This window comes from Lutra lutra, chromosome 10 (assembly GCF_902655055.1).
Source record: "Lutra lutra chromosome 10, mLutLut1.2, whole genome shotgun sequence".
Lineage (NCBI taxonomy): Eukaryota > Metazoa > Chordata > Mammalia > Carnivora > Mustelidae > Lutra > Lutra lutra.
In genome coordinates this window covers 87475952-87498340 of record NC_062287.1, presented here as the reverse complement: position 1 = coordinate 87498340, position 22389 = coordinate 87475952, and the positions used below count along the sequence as shown (strand labels likewise).

Sequence of the window (22389 nt, the reverse complement as noted above, 5' to 3'; positions counted from 1 at the left end):
TCCCCATATACTGATGGGACTTCTGTCAGTTTCTGCAGGTCAGATGATATTTTCTCTCTCCTGCTGTGGCTCTGCCCTTTCTTGCCCCCACTGCTATTGCCTTATGGTGTTCCCTGAGTTGCAGGTTCTGTGGGGTTTAAAGTCTATTTACCTCTCACCACCATCATGGCCATGGGGATATTCATGTCCTCATGGTGCCAAAGCTCTTTTAGGACTTGTACACTCTAGTGTTGAAACCTGAAGTATAACTACCAAACTCTACTGCTGACATCTGAACCCTGGGCACACCTGCTAAGAGGTATTGTCAAGTTACTGTGAAAACTTTAGAGGCAGTGCTCAAACTCTGGCCTGCATGTCAGTCTCTCCTCCACTGACACAAAGAACAACATGAGTTGGCTAAACACCGAAGACTCGCAAAATACAGTATTGAAATAATCTGTCCCTGGAAACCATTGAGACAAACCCATTATCTGAGGAGCCAGGACAAGTTATAATTAGAAGCCCAGTGAGTCACGGCTCGTGGGAGTTAGGTCAGAGGCTCTCGCTCATAAAATGACACACTAGTTTGACGTCTGTTGGGCTCATCCTGGGGATCAGAATTCAGCCCAGTACAAGGACTCAGAGACTTTATTAGAGATAAGTAAAATTTTGGAGAACTAGAATATTCATGCTGAGTCTACAGTCTCTCATGGTTCATCTCCCCCTCCGATTTCCCCCAAGTCACTCACTCTGAGAAACAAATTGAGGGTTTTGGAAGGGAGGGGAATGGAGTGTTAGGTGAGCTTGGTGATGGGTATTAAGGGGGGCATGTATTGCATGGAACACTGGGTGTGGTGCATAAACAATGAGTCTTGGAACTGTAAGGACCTATTTGGTCAGAGGCTTCCATCAAGGTTAAAACAATAATGTTGTTTAACCCTTAAACTATCCCTGCTCCCCTTCCCCCCTAGGGACTTACTTAAAAACAAGTCCCAGAAACCAGCCCTAGGTAACAAAGCCCAGATACAAGGGTGGGTCAGGCCAGGTGGAGACATCCGATCAGTGGGGGGTTGCATACTGTCTCCCTAGCTACCGAGGAGTATGGACCCCGCCCTTTGGGAGCCTTTTGGGTGCCAATTCTAACCAAGGTGTGATAGGCTAGGTCAAATGTCTACTATAGGGCAAACTGTAATTCAATTGGTCACCTAGCATCACTGTGCAGCTTTCTCTGTGTGTTACAATTTCATTGGCCACCTGTGCGTGGCCAGGCATAACCGCATGGCCTTTGCCCTTAAAAGCTAGTCTGTGAAACAGAGAAGGGTCACCCTCTCTTGTAAGAGGTGCGACCCCAAACGTTCGGTCTGACTCTTGATGCTTGGTGCGGAATAAAGCTTTGCTTGACCTTCACTTTATATCAGTCTTGCTCCTTTAATCATTGGCCTATTTTGGGGGGACCTAACAGAACACTGAAAAAATAAAATAAAATTTTAAAAATCATACATTAAAATATCTACATGTTATAGATACTTCAGGATTTAGAATTTTTCATGATAGATGTGGCCTAGTAGGCCAACTTTAATTCAAATGTCTCCTTGTTTATGCCTCTTGCTGAATATTTGCATTTTTTTTAAAGATTTTATTTATTTATTTGACAGAGATCACAAGTAGGCAGAGAGGCAGGCAGAGAGAGAGAGAGAGAGGAGGAAGCAGGCTCCCCGCAGAGCAGAGAGCCCAATGTGGGGCTCGATCCCAGGACCCTGGGATCATGACCTGAGCCGAAGGCAGAGGCTTTAACCCACTGAGCCACCCAGGCGCCCAATATTTGCATTTTTTTTCAGATGGTAGAGAATTGCTTTTTCACCTCTGGTAATTTTATTACCATGACTGGATTTGCTATAACCTCAACTCTAAGCAAGAGAATAAAGACTTCAATGATGTAAAAAAAAAAAAAAAAAAAAAAAAAAAACCAATTCATGCTGGGTCCAGTCTCATCAGGAAGACAGAGCATCACACATAGAAGTATAGACAAAGTGATAAAAAAAAAAATTGGCTAGAAAAAAAATTCCCGTTACCACATATAATTTCTCTTTAATTTTTCTTCATGAGGCACAGTTGCTAATTTAAGCCCTTCACATATTTTCCCAGCAGTGAAGTGAATTTATGAGTTTACTGTACTCCTTCCAGGCCCAGTGGATTCAGAAGGAGAATGAAATTTAAAATCCCAGCTCCATTAACTACTTGCTATCTTTGTGAATGTGAACAAGTCTGTCAATTTTTCTACACCTTTGTCCCCTTATTTATGAGGTTTGTATGAACATTAAATAAACAATAATGCACGCAGAGCACCTGGCTCAGGATCCCACACATGGTGTTCAGTCAGTGTGGGCTTCCTTCCTCATGGAAATCACCAGATGATATGAGCTCCGGGTCTTCTGTCAGATACAGAATAGACCCATGCAAAGTGCTAATGCTGGTTCAGCTCAGCAGACACCTTGTCTCAGGAAAGCCATTAGAAACCCCCAAAGTACTATATTTTTCTCCTGGTAAGTAGCTCACTTCCCACAACTTCCCACCACTTTATATTAAGTGAGCCCAACAAATGAGTCACGCTACTTACAGACGCAAATTTGGGAGCCACACCCAAAACAGAGGCATCTTGGCTTTTCACAAGAAGCTATCAATCCCACCAAAAAGAAGGCCTAGGGGACCCGCAGTTAGAAAATCTCAAACTCCCAACCTACCTCTGAATTCATATGCAAATCCCAAACCTTAGCTTGTTTTTCTTGCAGTGAGTTTTAATGACAGGTGAGAGTCACTGGAACATTCAACCTTTTGCTGAACTTGCTGTTTGAGGGTGGGTGGTGTGGGTACAGCTGGTTCAGGAAGATAGGCCATTCACTTTCCCTCTTAGGTAAATGGCAATACCAAATTAAATTTAAAATAACACCCTACTTGTTGGATCATTTAGAAGGTGATTATTTACTTTTTGAAAAATATCTACCATAGCAGTTAAAGGATGACTGTTTTCACGAAGATTTTCAAGAGTTTAATCTACTATATAAAAATACAAAAACAGATCAAGGAAGCTTGCCATGTGCCAACATCATAGCTAAGAAAAAAGTTATACTTGAGATATAAACACTCCCAGTCTATAGAAAACACAGGTGTGGTATTTGAATTTATACCTCTTGTGTTGGATGAAAATCCTACCCAAGGAATTAGCATAAAACTAGTATAGAACCACTGAAAGCCCCAGAAGCAGAAACTAAAACAGACATGGGTCTTCTCCTGAAAGTAAGCTCACAACATCAAAAGAGGAAAAATGATGAACTACGTGAGTAAGTAAATACCATTACAGAGATTCATCAGGTTTCATAAACAAAAGAATTAGCACCTCAGGTGTTGGATTTGATAGAACGATCTAGAAGGGACAACAAAATAAGTATGTCATAACTAAAGCATTTTAAGAATGGAAGAAGGAAAAAATAAGATCCATAGAGAAAGCAGAGGGCAGTACGACAAAAGAAAAGACAGATTTGCAAAAGAACCAAAAGGAAATTCAGTCAATAAAATGAAGAATATACAGGATATTAGAGCTGCTCAGAAAATTAGTGAATTGAAAGACAGAGCTGAGGAAACTACACAGATTATATCACAGAGAACAAATGGCAAATACAAAGGAACAGATAGGAAATATGAAAGCTAAATTGAGAAAATCCTACAGATATAAAATCAGGCTGCCATGATGAACAATTCTTTTTTTTTTTTTTTTTTTTTTTCATGATGAACAATTCTAAAGGCTATTCCATTCACCAGGAATCCAATATGAATGGCGTTTTTTTGATTTTTACAACATATCAGTCTTTATTTAATAAGAACTCCAGAAGGTAGGAATCGAGAAGAAAGAAAATGGGGGTAAAGTGATAATTAAAAAAAAGATAATAGATCAGAAATTTCCAAAATTGAAGAAAGACATGAGTTTCCAGTTCTCAGAAAATGTACACAAAGTCTCGATCAGGATAAATAAAAATAAATGTACACCAAAACAATTTGTGAAGAAAATGAAAAATGTTAAAGACAATGAAAACAACCAGAAAATAAAAGAGATTGCCTGAGAAGTAATGAGCAATCAGGATTATTGGCTATGTGACTGTGAACAAACCTGTTGAACTTTCTAAACCTTGGTCCCCATATTTATAAAATGGGGTTTGTACAATGACTGAAAAAAACAATGTATGCAAAGCATCTGGCTCAGGATTCTTGATTTTTTTTTATCAGCAATGATGCATGCCAGGAAACAATGATATATCTTTAAAATGCTGAGGTATCAGTTCTGTCTTTTAAAAATTCTAAATACAGGGGTCCCTGGGTGGCTTAGTTGGTTAAGCATCCAACTTTTGGTTTCAGCTTAGGTCATGATCTCAGGCTCACAGAATCAAGGCCTGCATCAGGCTCCTTGCTCAGTGGGGAGTCTGTTTAAGATTCCCTTTCCCCTCCTACCTCTGCCCACCCCCCACCTGGTGCACACACACTCTCTCTCTCAAATAAATAAATTAACAAATAAATATTTTTTTAAAGATTTTATTTATTTATTTATTTGACAGACAGAGAGCACAAGTAGGCAGAGAGGCAGGCAGAGAGAGAGGAGGAAGCAGGCTCCCTGCGGAGCAGAGAGCCCGATGTGGGGCTCGATCCCAGGACCCTGGAATCATGACCTGAGCCGAAGGCAGAGGCCTTAACCCACTGAGCCACCCAGGTGCCCCAACAAATAAATATTTTTTTAAAAAGTCTAAATCCAGAGACATTTCATTCAACAATAAAGCATGGTTCATTCACACAGTGGAAGCTCACAATGGAGAGACCATCATAATACATTCTTAAGTAAGAAACAAAACAAAAAAAAACACCCAAACAAACAAAAACAGAAAAACTTTTGTTATAAAAGAGGGAAAATGGGTATATCTTCAGTTTATAAAATATGGGAAGGCTACCCAACAAATGAATATACTTGGTTACCTGTGGAGGAAGGGGGGAGCTGAATGAAAGCAAAATTTCTCACCCCTTTAAAATTTGTATTTCATAGGCAAATTCCTGAAGCACAGAACCTATCAAGATTGAATCATTAAGAACAGAAAATCTGCACAGAACCATAACTCCAAAAAAGAGACTGAATTAATAACCAAAAAACTTACAACAAAGAAAAGTCCAGGGCCAGATGGCTTCATTGGTTGATTCTACCAAACACTGAAAGGAGCATTAACATTAATCTTCCTCAAACTCTTCCCAAAAAATGGAAAAAGAGGAAACATTTTCAAGTTAAATCTATGAGGCCAGCATTATTCTGATAACAAAACTAGATAACCCACAAGAAAAGAAAACCATAAACCAGTATCAATTATTCATCCAAAAATTTTCAGCAGAATACCAGTAACAGAACCCAACAGCATATTATAGGATTTTAAACTATGATATCCTAAATCCTAAAACAATAGGATTTATTTCTGAAGTGCAAGGGTGGTTCAATATATGAAAAACAATCAGCATAATCCACTACATTAACAGAAGGAAGGGATTAAACCCACATGATCTTCACAAATAATAAAGAAAAAGCCTTTATTTATTTATTTTTTAAACACCCTTTCACGACAAAGAAAAAGCTCTGGATAAAGTAGAACTAGAAGGAAATGACCTCAACATAATAAGGGGCATGTATGAAAATCCCACAGCTAATACCATCCTTGATGGTGAAAGACTGAAATGTTTTTCTCTAAGGTCAGCAATAAGACAAGAATGACGACTTTTGCCACTACTGATCAACAGAATACTAGAAGTCCTGGCCAGAGCCATTAGACAAGAAAAAGAAATAAAAGGCATCTGAATTGGAAAGGAAGAAATAAAACTATCTTTGTTTGCAGATGACATGATTATGAAGAAACCCTAAATATTAGACACACAACTGTTGGAACTAGTAAACAAATTCAGCAAAGTTGTAGGATACAAAATCAACACACGAAAATCAGCTGCATCTCTATATACTGACAATGAACAATTTCAAAGGAAATAAAGAAAATACTTCCACTCACAGTAGCATCAAAAATAATAAAGTACTTAGTAATAAACTTAAATATGGAGGCAAAAGACATACACTGAAAACTACAAAATATTGCTTAAAGAAATTAAAGAGGGCACTGGTAAGTGGAAAGACATCCAGTGTTTATGAATTAGAGGACATAATGTTGTTAATACCATCCAAAGTGATCTACAGGTTCAATGTTCCATTGAATCCCTCTCCACATCCCAATGATGTATTTTCCAGAAATAGAAAAATCCATAAAATTCATATAAAATCTTAAGGAACCCCAAAGAGGCAAACAATCTTGAAAAAGAAGAACTAGGCTGGAAATTTCACATGTCCTAATTTCAAAACTGATTATAAAGCTATAGTAAACAAGATAGTGTGGGGTGGGCATAAAGACAGACATATAGTCAATGGAATAGAGTTCAGAAACACACAGAAAATCAAATGATTTTTGGCAAGGGTTTTCAGACCATTCAATGGGGAAAGGGCATTCTTTTTTTTTTTTTTTAAAGATCTATCACAAGTAGGCAGAGAGGCAGGCAGAGAGAGAGGAGGAAGCAGGCTCCCTGCTGAGCCGAGAGCCCGATGCAGGACTCGATCCCAGGACCCTGAGATCATGACCTGAGCCGAAGGCAGAGGCTTTAACCCACTGAGCCACCCAGGCGCCCCAAGGGCATTCTTTTCAATAAATGGTACTGAGAAAATTGGATATCCACATGCAAAAGAATGAAACTGAATCCTTTTCTTGTATCATCAATTAAAAAAAAAAAAAACCCTCAAAATGAGCCAGAGACCTAAATACCTAAATATAAGAGCAAAACTTTAAAACTCTTAGAACAAGGGGGAAGGAGAAAGATGGCAGAGGAGTAAGAGTCCTAAATATCACTGGGTCTCAGGAGTTCAGCTAGATAGTTATCAAACCATTCTGAACACCTACAAACTCAACAGGAGATGGAAGAGAAGAAGAGTAGCAAGTCTAGGAACAGAAAATTGACCACTTTCTGGAAGGTAGGACTTGCAGAGAAGTGAATCCAAGGTGATATATGGGAAGAGAGACCCTGGGGGTAGGGGCCAGTCCCCGGCAAGTGAGAGAGCAGTGGAGCACAAAATTGGAACTTTTAGAAGTCTGCTTCACTGAGGGGCATCACTCTAGAGGCTGAGCAGGGGGTGGAGCCCTCGTGGGGACAGTATGGTCTCAGGTTCCTTGGGGTCAAAGAAAGACCACGGATGCCTGACTATGGCAGACCTCCCAGGTAACAGAGTGGGAAGCCGGCTACAGAGATGGAGCCAAGGAGGGGGCTCTCAGCTCAGGGTTATCTTAAACCATGATCCAAGGCTCAGCCAGGTCACTGTGGGACCTCAGTAGGGATCTCACATGTGGTGGATATGGGGAGAGCCACTCCTTCCTCCTCCTTTAGGAGCAGGGCAGGGTGTGCAGCAGAATCTGCTGGGTTTGGAGACTCCAAATGGGGCCATGTGACAGAGATAAAAACTCCTGGTCACAGGCCGGGTGAGCATGGGGAGCAGCCAGAGACCAGGGAGATGGGAGGGATCGACTGCTTTTCTCTGAGGGCACACTGAGGAGTGGGGTCCTGAGCTCTCGGCTCCTCTAAGGCCAGAGATTGGGAGGCCGCCATTTTCATTCTTATCCTCCAAAGCAGTACTGAAAGTGTTCAGAGAACAAAAGCTACTGAGAATGAACCCAGGCAGATTGCTTAGCCTGGCCCTTGGCAATGGCAGTGCAAGTTTGCCTCAGGCAAATACACTTGAGAATCCCCGCAACAGGCCCCTCCCCCAGAAGATCAGCAAGAACACTCAGCCAAGACCAAGTTCACCTATCAATGAGAACTGCTAAACTTCAGAGCTATGGGAATACAGCACATAGAATTCATGGCTTTTCCCCCCATGATTCTTTAGTCTTTCAAAGTTAAATTTTTAAATTTTTTCTTATTCTATTTTTTAAAATTTTTTCCTTTCCTATTTTAATGTTTTTTAACTATTTTACCTTGTCAATACCTTTTTAAAAATCTTTTAAAATTTCCATTGATATATTCTTATTCTATCCCTTCATTATATTTAACCTTATTTTTTATATACATACAGGTTTTCTTTCTTTACAATTTTGGGATTAGTTTCTTCTAACAAATCAAAATATACCCTAAATCTAGTACAGATTTAGTTGCTCTAGTTTCAGCCTGATCACATTTTTTCCTCTTTTTACAATCAACTTCTTATCTTATCAATTCCTCTTTTAGAATCTTTTTTAATTTTCATCATTACAACCATATTCCATCCCTTTATTGTGTTTACCTTTATTTTTGTATATATGTAAGTTTTTCTTTCTTTAAAATTTTGGGACACAGTTTCTTCTAACAGACCAAAATACACCTAAAATCAAGTGTGTGGCCTGTTCCATTCACCAGTCTAAAATATACATTTTATATATATATATATATACACACACACACACACACACACACACATACTGCTTTGGAGGATTGGAATGAATATATATATATATATATATATATAGTATGTATACTATATATATAGTAAGTATATATTATATATTATATATTATATATATGTCTATATATGTCTTTATATGTAATATATTTTATATATATGTATTTTTCCCTTTTCTCCCCCTTTCGTTTCCCTCCAGTTTCTGGTCTCTTCCAATTGGGTTAGTGTATATTTTTCTGCGGTCGTTGCTAACTTTTAGTATTTTGTTCTCTCATTCATCTATTATCTGGATAAAATGACAAGGCACATAAACTCACCTCAAAATAAACTAAAAAACAAAAAACAACAGACAGTACTGATGGCTAGACACCTAATCAATATGGACATTAGTAAGATGTCAGAACCAGAGTTCAGAATGATGATTATCAAGGTACTAGATGGGCTCAAGAAAAGCATGGAAAATATAGAGAATCCCTTTCTGGAGAAATAAAAGAACTAAAATCTAACCAAGTTAAAATTAAAAAAAGCTAGTGATGAGATGGAATAAAAAAACGGAGGCTCTTACTGCTAGGATAAATGAAGCAGAAGAGAGAATTAGTGATATACAAGACCAAATGATGGAGAACAAAGAAGCTAAGGAAAAAAGAGGCAAACAACTACTGGACTACAAAGGGGAGAATTTGAGAGATAAGTGATACCCTAAGACGAAACAATATTAGAATAATTGGGATCCCAGAAGAAGAAGAAAGAGAGAGAGAGGGGCAGAAGGTATATTGGAGCAAATGATAGCAGAGAATTACCCTAATTTGGTGAAGGGAACAAGCATCAAAATTGAGGAGGCACAGAGAACTCCCATCAAAATCAATAAAAATAGACACCTCCAGATTTAAAGTGGGGGGCTGGAAAACAATTTACCATGCTAATGGACATCAAAAGAAAGCTTGGGTGGCAATCCTTATATCAGATAAATTAGATTTTAAGCCAAAGACTACAATAAAAGATGAAGAAGGGCACTACATCATACTTAAAGGGTCTGTCCAACACGAAGATCTAACAATTTTAAATATCTATGCTCCTAACATGGGAGCAGCCAACTACATAAACCGATTAATAAAAAACCAAAGAAACATATTGACAATAATACAATAATAGTAGGAGACTTTAACACCTCCCTCACTGAAATGGACAGATCATCTAAGCAAAAGATCAACAAGGAAATAAAGGCTTTAAATGACACACTGGATCAGATGGACATCACAGATATATTCAGAACATTCCATCCCAAAGCAACAGAATACACCTTCTTCTCTAGTGCATATGGAACATTCTTGAGAATAGATCACTTCCTGGGTCACAAATCAGATCTCAACTGGTACCAAAAGACTGGGATCATTCCCTGCATATTTTCAGGCCATAATGCTTTGAAACTAGAACTCAACCACAAGAGGAAAATTGGAAAGAACTCAAATACATGGAGGCTAAAGAGCATCCTAATAAAGAATGAATGGGTCAACCAGGAAATTAAAGAAGAATTGAAAAAATTCGTGGAAACAAATGAAAATGAAAACACAACAGTTCAAAATCTGTGGGGCACAGCAAAGGTGGTCCTGAGAGGAAAGCATATAGAAATACAAGCCTTTCTCAAGAAACAAGAAAGGTCTCAAATACACAACCTAACCCTACACCTAAAGGAGCTGGAGAAAGAACCGCAAAGAAAGCCTAAATCCAGCAGAAGAGAAATAATAAAGATCACAGCAGAAATCAATGAAATAGATACCAAAAAAACTAGTAGAACAAATCAACGAAACTAGGAGTTGGTTCTTTGAAAGAATTAATAAGACTGATAAACCTCTGGCCAGACTTATCAAAAAGGAAAGGGAAAGGACCCAAATTAATAAAATCATGAATGAAAGAGGAGAGATCACAACCAACACCAAAGAAATACAAAAATTCTAAGAACATATTATGAGCAACTATACACCAGCAAATCTGACAATCTGGAAGAAATGGATGCATTCCTGGAGACATATAAACTACCAAAACCGAACCAGGAAGAAATAGAAAACCAGAACAGACCTGTAACCAGTAAGGAGATTGAAGCAGTCATCAAAAATCTCCCAGGGCCAGACGGCTTCCCAGGAGAATTCTACCAAACATTTAAAGAAGAATGAATACCTATTCTCCTGAAACTGTTCCAAAAAATAGAAATGGAAGGAAAACTTCCAAACTCATTGTATGAGGCCAGCAGTACCTTGATCCCAAAACCAGACAAAGACCCCATCCAAAAGCAGAATTACAGACAATTTACTTGATGAACATGGGTGCAAAAATTCTCACCAAAATTCTAGCCAATAGGATCCAACAGTACATTAAAAGGATTATTCACCACGACCAAGTGGGATTTATTCCAGGGCTGAAAGTTTGGTTCAACACCTGCAAATCAATCAATGTGATACAATACGTTAATAAAAGAAAGAGCAAGAAATATATACTCTCGGATGCTGAAAAAGCATTTGGCAAAGTATAGCATTCTTTCTTGATCAAAATTCTTCACAGTATAGGGATAGAGGGTACATACCTCAATATCATCAAAGCCATCTATGAAAAACCCACAGCGAATATCATTTTCAGTGGAGAAAAACTGAGCTTTTCTGCTAAGGTCAGGAACATGGCAGGACTGTCCACTATTACCACTGCTATTCAACATAGTATTAGAAGTCCTAGCCTCAGCAATCAGACAGCAAAAAGAAATTAAAGGCATCTGAATCGACAAAGAAGAAGTCAAACTCTCACTCTTTGCAGATGATATTACACTTTCTGTAGAAAACCCAAAGGAGTCCACTCCAAAACTGCTGAAAGTCATAGAGGAATACAGTAAAGTGTAAGGATATAAAATCAATGCACAGAAATCAGTTGCATTTCTATATACCAACAGCAAGACAGAAGAAAGAGAAGTTAAGGAGTTGATCCCATTTACAATTGCTCCTAAAACCTAGGAATAAACCTAACTGAAGAGGCAAAGAATCTGTACTCAGAAAATTATAAAGTACTCATGAAAGAAATCGAGGATGACACAAAGAAATGGAAAAAACATTCTATGCCCATGGATTGGAAGAACAAATATTGTGAAAATGTCTATGCTACCTAAAGCAATCTACATATTTAATGCAATCCCTAACAAAATACCATCAATTCTTTTCAAGGCAATGGAACAAATAATCCTAAAATTTACAGGGAACCAGAAAAGATCCAAATAGCCAGAGGAATGTTGAAATAGAAAACTAAAGTTGGTGGCATCACAATTCCAGACTTCAATCTCTACTACAAAGCTATCATCATCAAGACAGTATGATACTGGCACAAAAACAGACATATAGGTCAATGGAACAGAATAGAGCGCCCGGAAGTGGACCCTCAACTTTATGGTCAACTAATCTTTGACAAAGCAGGAAAGAATGTCCAATGGAAAAAAGACAGTTTTTTCAACAAATGGTGTTGGGAAAATTGGACAGCAGATGCAGAAGAATGAAACTCAACCATTTCCTTACACCACAGACAAAAATAGACTCAAAATGGATGAAGGACCTCAATGTGAGACAGGAATCCATCAAAATCCTTGAGAAGAACACAAGCAGCAACCTCTTCGACCTCAGTTGCAGCAACCTCTTCCTAGAAACATCACAAAGGCAAGGGAAACAAGGGTAAAAATGAACTGTTGGGACTTCATCAAGATCAAAAGCTTTTGCACAGCAAAGGAAATAGTCATCAAAACCAAAAGACAACAGAATGGGAGAAGATATTTGTAAATGATGTATCAGATAAAGGGCTAGTTTCCAAAATCTATAAAGAACTTATCAAGCTCAACACCCAAAGAACAGATAATCCAATAAAGTAATGGGCAGAAGACATGAACAGACTTTTCTGCAATGAAGACATCCAGATGGCCAACGGACACATGAAAAAGTGCTCAACATTACTTGGCATCACAGAAATACAAATCAAAACCACAGTGAGGTACCACCTCACACCAATCAGAATGGCAAAATTAACAAGTCAGGAAATGATAGGTGTTGGCAGGGATGCAGAAATAGGGGAACCCTCCTACACTGCTGGTGGGAATCCAAGCTGGTGCAGCCACTCTGGAAAACAGTATGGAGGTTCCTCAAAAAGTTGAAAATAGAGGTACCTTATAACCCAGCAATCACACTATTGGGTATTTATCCTAAAGATACAAATGTAGTGATCAAAGTGGCACATGCACCCAAATGTTTATAGCAGCAATGTCCACAATAGCCAAACTACGAAAAGAACCTAGATGTTCATCAACAGATGAATGGATAAAGAAGATATAATGGAATACTATGCAGCCATCAAAAACCTAAAACCTTGCCATTTGCAATGACATGGATGGAACTAAAGGGTATTATGCTAAATGAAATAATTCAATCAGAGAAAGACAATTATCATATGATCTCTGATATGAGGAATTTGAGACGTAGGGCAGGGGGTCATGGCAGGTAGGGAGGGAATAAATGAAACAAGATAGGACCAGGGAGAGAGACAAATCATAAGAGATGCTTAATCTCAGGAAACAAACTGAGGGTTGCTGGGGGTGGTGGGGGGAGGGATAGGATAGCTGGGTTATGGACTTTGGGGGAGGGTATTGCTATGGTGCTGCTGTGAATTGTGTAAGTCTGATGATTCACAGACCTGTACCCCTGAAGCAAATAATACATTATATGTTAATAATAATAGTAATAAAACTCTTAAAACACAGGGGGAAAGCTTTTAAGACATTGAATTTGGCAATGATTTCTTGAATGTGACACTAAAGTCACAGACAACATAAGGAAAAGTAAGTAAGTGGGACTACATCAAAGGACACACTCAACAGAGTAAGAAGGCAACCCAAAGAATAGGATAAAATATTTGCAAGTTATATAACTGATAAGGGGTTAAGATGGAGAATATACAAAGAATGCCTACAACTCAAAAACAGAGACAAACACCACAATTAAAAATAGGCAGAGGACAGGAAAGAAGAGATTTCTCTAAAGAAGATGTACAAATGCCCAATAAGCACATGAGAAGATGCTCAGCATCTTTGATCATTGGGGAAATGCCAGTCAAAACTACAATGAGATAATGCTTCATATTTATTAGGATGCTACTATTAAAAAAAAAAAAGATGACAAGTGTTGGCAAGGATATGGAAACATTGCAACTCTGCACTGTTGGTGGAAATGCAAAGTGGTGCTACCACCAATGAAAACACTATTGCAATTCCTCAAAAAATTCAAAATAGGGGGCGCCTGGGTGGCTCAGTCGGTTAAGTGGCTGCCTTCGGCTTGGGTCATGATCCCAGGGTCCTGGGATCGAGCCCCGCATCGGGCTCCCTGCTTGGCAGGGAGTCTGCTCCTCCCTCTCCCTCTGCCTGCTGTTCTGCCTACTTGTACTCTCTCTCTGTCAAATAAATAAATAAAATCTTAAAAAAATATATTTAAAAAAATTCAAAATAGAATTACCATATGATCTAGCATTTTCACTTCTGGGTATATACCCCAAAGAACTCAAAGCAGAGAATCAAAGAACTATCTGTACACCCACGTTCATAGCAACATTCTTCACAAGAGTCAAAAGGTGAAAGCAATGTGTCCATGGAGAGATGAACTGATAAAATATAACAAATGCTTATACAATGGAATATAACTCAGCCTTAAAAAAGGAAGGAAATCCTGACACATGCTCCAACATGGATGAACCTTCAGGAAATAAGGTAAGTGAAGTAAGCAAGTCACAAAAGGACAAATACTGTAGGATTCCACATATAGGAGGTACCGAGGGTAGTCAAACTCATAGAGACAGAAAGTAAGATGGTGGTTGCAAAGGGCTAGGGGTGAGGAGGGAAAAATGGACAGCTATCTAATTGGCACAGTGTTTCAGTTTTACATAACGGAAAGAGTCCTGGAGATGGATGGCAATGGGTCGAGATGAATGGAGATGGATGGAGATAGAGGGTGGCGATGTGGCAGAGCACCCTCAATGTGCTTAATGCCACTGAGCTGTACGCTTAAAAATGGTGATATGGTCAACTGTCTGTTATGTGCCTCTTACCACAATTTGAAAAATTATCCAAGTATGCTCCACAGAAAAGTAATTCAAGAGGCAGAGGTTAAACAAAAGATCAACATAAAGTATTTTTACCCAAGTGGGAAAAAAATGTTTGTTTTTATTAAAAAGCATTAAAAATTTTTTTGAAAATTTACAATATGGCACAAGAAACAAGTGTTCAATTTTAGAAAATTTAAAAACATAGGCAAACAAAATAAGAAAATACATAAAAGATCTATGGTTTGCCATCCAAAGGTAGCTGCGTCTAACTTTTTTGTATGTCTCCTTTACATATGATGTGTGTGTGTGTGCATGTGTGTGTGTATATAAAATATACCAATGAGAGTTGTTATCTGGGTGTACAGATGCAGCTGAACAGACAATGGGGAGTCCTTTCTGTCCTGCAAATGAAAGCTGCTTAATCTCCCAACATTTTATTATGAACATTTTTTTAAATTTATTTATTTGAGAGAGAGATAGAGTGAGAGAATATAAGAGCGGGTGAGGGGGCAGAGGGAGAAGTAGACTCCCTGCTGAGCAAGGAGCCTAATGTGGGGCTCGATCCCAGGACCATGAGATCATGACCTGAGCTGAAGGCAGACACTTAACCAACTGAGCCACCCAGGCACCCCTGAACATTTTCAAACAAATAAGAAGTTGAAATAATTTCATAGTGACCACTGTATATCCACCACCTAATTCTTCCATTAACATTTTATTATGCTTGTTTTTTCACATATATATCTATTCTCTCCATCCATCAATCAACCTTATTTTGAAAGTTGCAGATGACAACTTCTATTACCCCCAAATACTTCTTTGTGCATATTATTGTTTTGACATATAATTTATATGAACTGCACAAATCTTAAATGTGCATTCACTGAGATTTGACAAATACATATAGTCATTTAATCCAGACTTATCAAGCTATAGTTCATGACCATCACTCAAGAAAGTTCCCTCCTGCCCTTTCTCAGCCACCACTGCCCTCACTCCCCAAAGGCAACTCATGCTCAGATTTCTTTCCACCATAGGTTAGTTTTATCTGTTGCAGAATTTCATGCAAGTGGAATCAGGCTTCTACACAATATAAGAAATATGTCTTATTCAAGAGCTCAGATAGAGGGGGTGAGGGACAAGTTAATTCCTTCTGGTCTCCAGTGAAGGTGGGACACCATTTGATGCTGCTGCCATTCCTGCTGGCTACTTGATGTAGCAGCTAGCTGTGCGCGGGACTTACCACAGTCTATGAGATGGATGACAGTGCCAGGTCACCATTCACTGGGGTCAGAGGAAAATGGAAATCATAGGTTAGGTATTTACAAATTATGTGTGGGAAATAGCGGCTGCCCAATTCTACTGGAGAACATCTATGGAGTAGTCATGACGGCCTTGTGCAGTGATTTTATCATTAATTATACAGTATAAATCTACAACCATTTATTTTATTGTTTGGCAATACTTTAATTTTGCAATAAATTCTTTTTTAAAGATTTTATTTATTTGAGAGAAAGAGTATGTGTGTGTGAGAGAGAGAGAGAGAGAGCATGAGCAGGGGGAAGAGCAAAGGGAGAGGGAGAAGCAGACTCCCCACTGAGTAGGGTGTCTCATGCAGGACTTGATCCCAGGATCCTGGGATCATGACCTGAGCCGAAGGCAGATGCTTAATGGACTGAGCCACCCAGGTGCCCCTGCAATAAATTCTTCAGGTAACAAGAACTAATAAATTTTTAACTAAACTGAAAGTGTATATTTAGTGAAAAATTAAATACTAAAATTCTGGGTCTCAAGATAATTGATGATGATAAGGTGCACAAAATATGTTTGGCATCTACCCTCCACGAAGAGTGTCACAGTGAAATCACCAACCACTTGGAAATGGGAAGATACAACTGCTGCTGAAGCCCCAGCTACTACATAATCCTAAGTGGGAATTAAAGAAGAATGTGCCCATGTGGAGAGATAAAAGGCTACTCCTCATCTACACTGCATGTGCAACAACATTGGCTGAGATGTGCCAGCTGCTCTGAAGTCCAGGGGTAGGAATTTGAACTTCATTTATGATTTTCATGGGCTGAGAGTCAAATCAAAGCCCAAACTACTGTGTCACACTGAACTTGGAAGGAAGCATAAGTAAGATATGCCCTGCATTGAACAAAAGCTGCTGGAATCTGGAAGACTCTTCTCCTAAACAAGGATTGCCTTTGAGGTTCACTCCAAAGACCGAACAACCACTGGGCACAGCCGGTCTCATAATTTTGAGTATGTAAAGCACTGCGATTCCAGTCCATGGGGACTAATGCAATTTGTGAAAACAGTACACCCACAAGGTTTTGGCAAGGAGCTCAAAACTTAACAAGATCTCTTTTCTACTAGATGCAGTGTTGGCTAATTGCTCTCAGCCATTACCTGGAAGAGACACACGGGAAGAAGCCTGTGGAGGCACACAGAGAACCAGGTGATTTAATTTTTTCTCACATTTCTCTTTCCTTGGTAGTTAATTAGGCAACACTCCTTTCTCTACCTCATCTCTTTGTTGAGGTCGTATCAGCAAATATCTGGTCCAATTTGTGCAAAACTACCCGATTAATTCATAATGCAGAAGAGCTTATCAGCTTGCTTCTATCTCCCTTTGCCCAAGAATGATTAGCAATGAAGTATTTCAAACATACAGAAGAATAGGTCAATAAAATCACCTACCTTTAACAGATGTTAATACTCCACTGTACCTGCTTATTGTAATATTTTTAATAAAGCTCTTCAGTCATTGCTGCCCTATTTACAAGAATGTTTGACCTTTTGCTATAACGTGTCATATGAACACATCCTTATGTGAAAGTCAGTCAGATTTCTCTGAAGTACTTGCCTCGTTGTCAGCCCCGTGGTCTTTGCTGTTCCAGTATGGCCCCCTCTCATCTCAGGGATGAGACCAGGTGGTGTAATGGTTGCAGCGTGGCTTTAGGGCCACACAGATCTGATTCCCAATCCCGGCAACCAGATTTCTAATCTGGTGGGCAGATGTCTGTACTTAGTTTCACATTTATAAGATGGGACTAATAGTACCTATGTTGTAGAGATGCTGTGAGGTGATGTGAGTAAAGCATAGGAAGAGTACCTAGAACAGGGTAAGTGGCTGTTACCAGCTTGTATATCTGTTGTATGTGCCAAGCAGCCCCATTCTTCTTGGGTCCATCTCTAACTGAGGTGGTATTTACCAGGAACCAGCCAACCACCATCCAGATAATTAACAACTTCTTATTTGTGGACTAATGGACACCAGCTTTCCACATGAGCCTGGATTTAGCCAGTAAGATGGCGGTCCTTTTTTTCCCTTTTCCGTTTTTTTTTTTTTTTTTTTTTTTTTTAAGCAGCTGGAGGTGACTTTGCCCCAGTGGTATGATCTCAAAAATATAATGGAATTTTTTTTTAAAGATTTTATTTATTTATTTATTTGACAGAGATCACAAGTAGGCAGAGAGGCAGGCAGAGAGAGAGGAGGAAGCAGGATCCCCACAGGGCAGAGAGCTCGACATGGGGCTTGATCTCAGGACCCTGGGATCATGTCCTGAGCTGAAGGCAGAGGCTTTAATCCACTGAGCCACCCAGGTGCCCCCAAAATATAATGGAATTTTATAGAGTTTTATAGCACTTGCCTTTGTCAAAATTAGACCACGTAATAAAGGAGCAATTGGTTATAATCATGAAGCAAGTACCCTCGTGACCATGGGCATTATTTATTTCTGTGAGCATCTTCTCATCTTGTCCTTAGTGTATCTATTATTTGTCATTAAAGCAAAATGGCTTTAGAAGACCACATAGTTTGGGTGCTGGGTGGCTCAGCTGGTTAAGCGACAGCCTTCAGCTCAGGTCATGATCTTGGAGTCCTAGGATCAAGTCCCGCAACCAGCTCTCTGCTTAGCGGGGAGTCTGCTTCTCCCTCTGACCCTTCCCCGTCTCATGTTCTCTCACTCTCTCTTTCTCTCAAGTAAATAAAGTCTTTAAGAAAATAAAAGACTACATTGTTTAACATAGTGGTTCTCAACCATAGCTGAGCCTCAAAATCATCAGTTTTTTTTAATCGTTCCATCTATCTACCCATCTATCTATCTATCCACCCCAAGGCCCCCACCTAAAACATACTGGGAGTCTCTGAGAATGAAATCTTTATCTCCTGGATGAAGTGGAAGGGATTAATGTTCCACCCAGGTGAGGATGTTACAAACCCTGGGTTGAGAATCACACTGGGTTAACTACTTGAAGTGGTACCTACTTAAAGGATAATTGAAAATTTTGGAATAAATCAGGAATTTTTTTTTTTTAATCTGCAAGCAAGATGCCGCTATTCCAAGTCTTCTGTTGCAAATGACATCTTCCACAGGAACGAAGCATACACATGGTCCATCCAAGAACAATGTAAATCAAAACACATGTCCACAGCTGGAGCAAAAGTCTTAGGGCCATCTAACTGGATTCCATTGGAATGAGTCTGCGTGACACCATGTCAAAGTAATTGTGCACAATTCCCCTAAAGAAAGCTACATGAAGGATAGCCAAAGCACAAAAAAAAGTTGGATTTAACTCAATTAAAAAAAAAAAAGGATAACACACACACTATCTTTTGCAAACAAAAGCACATCAAATGTCAGAAAGTGATATAAGACCACATCATTTTCCAGACTTATATTGACCAGTGCTTCCAATAGTCACCTTCCCTCCCTCCTTTCCTTATTTCAAATAGCTGTCTGCTCTCTCAGGTAATTGGGCGGAGAAGTGCATCTAAAGATGGAGGCCATTAGGAAATCATGTTTCCCTTTATTTATTAGTTTCCATGGCAAAAACAAAATAAAAGACAATTGTGTTTCAAAGCAACAACAGTAAAAAAAGCAACATCTCGCTCAGGCGGACAAATGTCAGAGGGAAAGTAAAAGCTACATTACTCTCCATGCCTTTCCCCAAACCATGATTTCTAATGGCACTGGCTGCAGGTAGACACTAAGTCCAGAGACTAAGAAACTACTCCTGGAAGCTACTAACTTTTGTATTTTCCTTGGGGATTCTGTTGCTAAGCTTCTCTTTCATTTGACTCCCAGAAATCTCAGGGGCTTTCCAGGCCACCTAATTCAAAGTAATCAGGAACCAGAGTAGGGTCAGGATGCTGGCTAACTTCTTTCAACAAACAGGGACCTAGAATGCGGGCTGAGGTATTTCACAGCTCTATCCCTCAAGACACAGTCAGCAGGTAAAATGCCCCAGAAGATTGGGTTTTGTAGTACCCGAAGCAGGGAACTCCGTGGCTAGATCCCTCTTCCTCTGAGCAGCCAAGGCCACCACATTCATTAGTAACACAGTGGTCTACTCCTGCACTGCAACCTCATTCTTATGGGTCCCCTGTGCCTCAAATTCAAGTGCCTGGTCCAGATCAACTGCAGCAGTTTGCTTTCCTTTTCTAATAAAGTCTCCAGTATCAAATCATTAGTTTCCTCAACCACCCAATACAATGACAGTATTTTCCTTGATTAGCCTCCATGGTCCCCTGTTAGAAGAGTGTGATATCAGGCACAGGTAGAATGGTGAAAGCAGTAGTTTCTAACACCCCTCCCCTCCTTTTTTTTTTTTTTTTTTTTTTTTTTTTTTTTTTTTTTTTTTTAAGGGAGGAAATTCCCTCAGTGGATAATCCACTTAGAGCAAAAAATGATTCTCACCCTTGGACTTGCCCCTACATTCATTCATGTTGGTACTTTTTATTTAAGTTTTTATAGTAGGTAGGTTCCCCTCTGCCTAAAAACCCAAGGGAAAAAACCCAATTCTTTAATTTACTCACACCCCGCTGCTATGCTTTCTCAGGCTACTCATTTCCTTACCCAGCTTCATCTTCAGCTTCAAGAAGCTGGAGTTGGAGGAAAGGGGGAGGCAGGTGAATTGGAGGTTGTCCTGACCTCAGAGGGAGAGGTCCCTGGTCATCAACACCAGGGCTGCCCTAGGCTATTTCAAAATGTCAGCAGGCTCAATTCCAGAAGAAAACACCATTTGCTTCCCAACAGGCTAGGGCTTAGTGGGGCATAAAGAATAAATTAAGTAAATTAACCAACAAAATTTGGCAATTGCCACTTCCTGAGAACTTGAGAAAGAAACGGTAAGAGGTATCCTCAACCTTCAGGGCCATGAGGAGACTGTCTTGATATAGTAAAAATAAAGGAATGATGTACTCTACAGATTTGGAGAGGTCCTCCTCTCTGGTCCTGGGGGTGCCCATGTCCCTGGCTCTAGGAGACCTTCCAACCCACAACACTGACAGCACAGAAAAGGAGTATTGCTCTTGCCCCACTTACCACTCAGGGCTGTGGACTGCTTTTATTCTAGCGGTGATTTTAAATGCTTCTCTTCCTGCCATGGCTGTTGTACACTGTGCCGCATCTCGATCTGTATATCCAGGTTTGATTACATGGAAATGAATTCTGAGCATCGTCAAGGAGCCACAGATGGGGGAAGGAGGAAGAGGCAGTAAAGGGGGGCCTGAATGCCTACTTTGGTTGACAAGGATAGTTATGATCTTGGGGTGGGCTGGGGGGATTTTGTGTAGACAATATGTGAGACAGGACCATAAAATAAAGGCACCCATGTCACTGGCTGGCTGGAGAAGCCACCTTCACTACTGGGCCACCACACTGTATATGCTCATGAACTATACTGTATATGCACATGAACCACAGGTCTTTTTTTAAGCTCTTGCTGGCAAATCCACTTCTAGCTCCTCCTAGGCAGGCTTCCTTGGTCACTACTGAGCCATCAGTTATCTCCAAAGCAAAGTTCCCTGGCCCTCGAAGTATGGACCTCTGATCACTTGCTATTTGTAATATAGCCCCCTGAAATCTGTCTCCTTCTGAGCTCACAATGCTTGGATTTTGGCATTATATTCTTAAACTCTTAAGTCCCCCACATTATGGCCATTCAGAAAGTCTAAGCAGGCAAGACTAGTTCTTTTAGTAAATGGCCAATTTAGTCGATGGAAATATGTTCCTTTCATTGCCTAGGACCTGTGGATAGCAAGTTCTTAGTCTCTCCCTAATAGCCATTTGACTTCGGGGAAAGACTTGCCTTTTCTCTGGATTTTAGTTTTCTCCTCTTAACAAATGAGAAGCTGGCTAGATAGTATCAGTCATATTTCCATCAGCTGTATATTCTATGCTTTGTAACCCTGAGATTGAAGATTGGAGAATTCACTCATTCCCAAAGAGCGTAAAAAATAATAGGGCCTAACACACACTTTCCATGTATTAAGTCATTTAATTCTCTGTAGAATCCTGTAAGTATTATGACTTCTCTATTTGTTGGGTGAGGAAAAGGCCTAAAGAGGTTGAGCAGCTTAAATTGTGTCATGAAGTAGCAGTACAATGGGGTATGAACTCAGTCTGGCTCTAAGGTATGTTCTAGAAACCACATCAGATACAGGGGAATAGGCAGATTTAAGGACCGTTCTTCCTTGATGTTTCTGTCATTAGGTGGGAATCATAGTTATCTGCCAGTCAGTAGCAGTTACAAGGAGCCAAGAGCAGAGCTAGTCAGCGTCCTCTCTGGCACCTGCTGGATTTTCCTGCATTATTTAGGGCACACATTACCCTAGACAAACACAAGCACTTTGTGGCAGTGGTGTAAATTAGGATGATTCTGCCAAGCAAAAGCCTAGAATCATGAAGATAAAATGACCAGCTTGGGATCTCTGCCACCTACTGAACTGTCAGTATACTGATGCC

At 39.7% G+C, this 22389-nt stretch overlaps 1 long non-coding RNA gene across 3 annotated transcripts in view; it reads right to left on the bottom strand.

The window, feature by feature from the left end:
• LOC125079364 (uncharacterized) overlaps positions 1-22389 on the bottom strand; it is a 55809-nt gene that overhangs the window by 19667 nt on the left and 13753 nt on the right. The window lies entirely within an intron of this gene.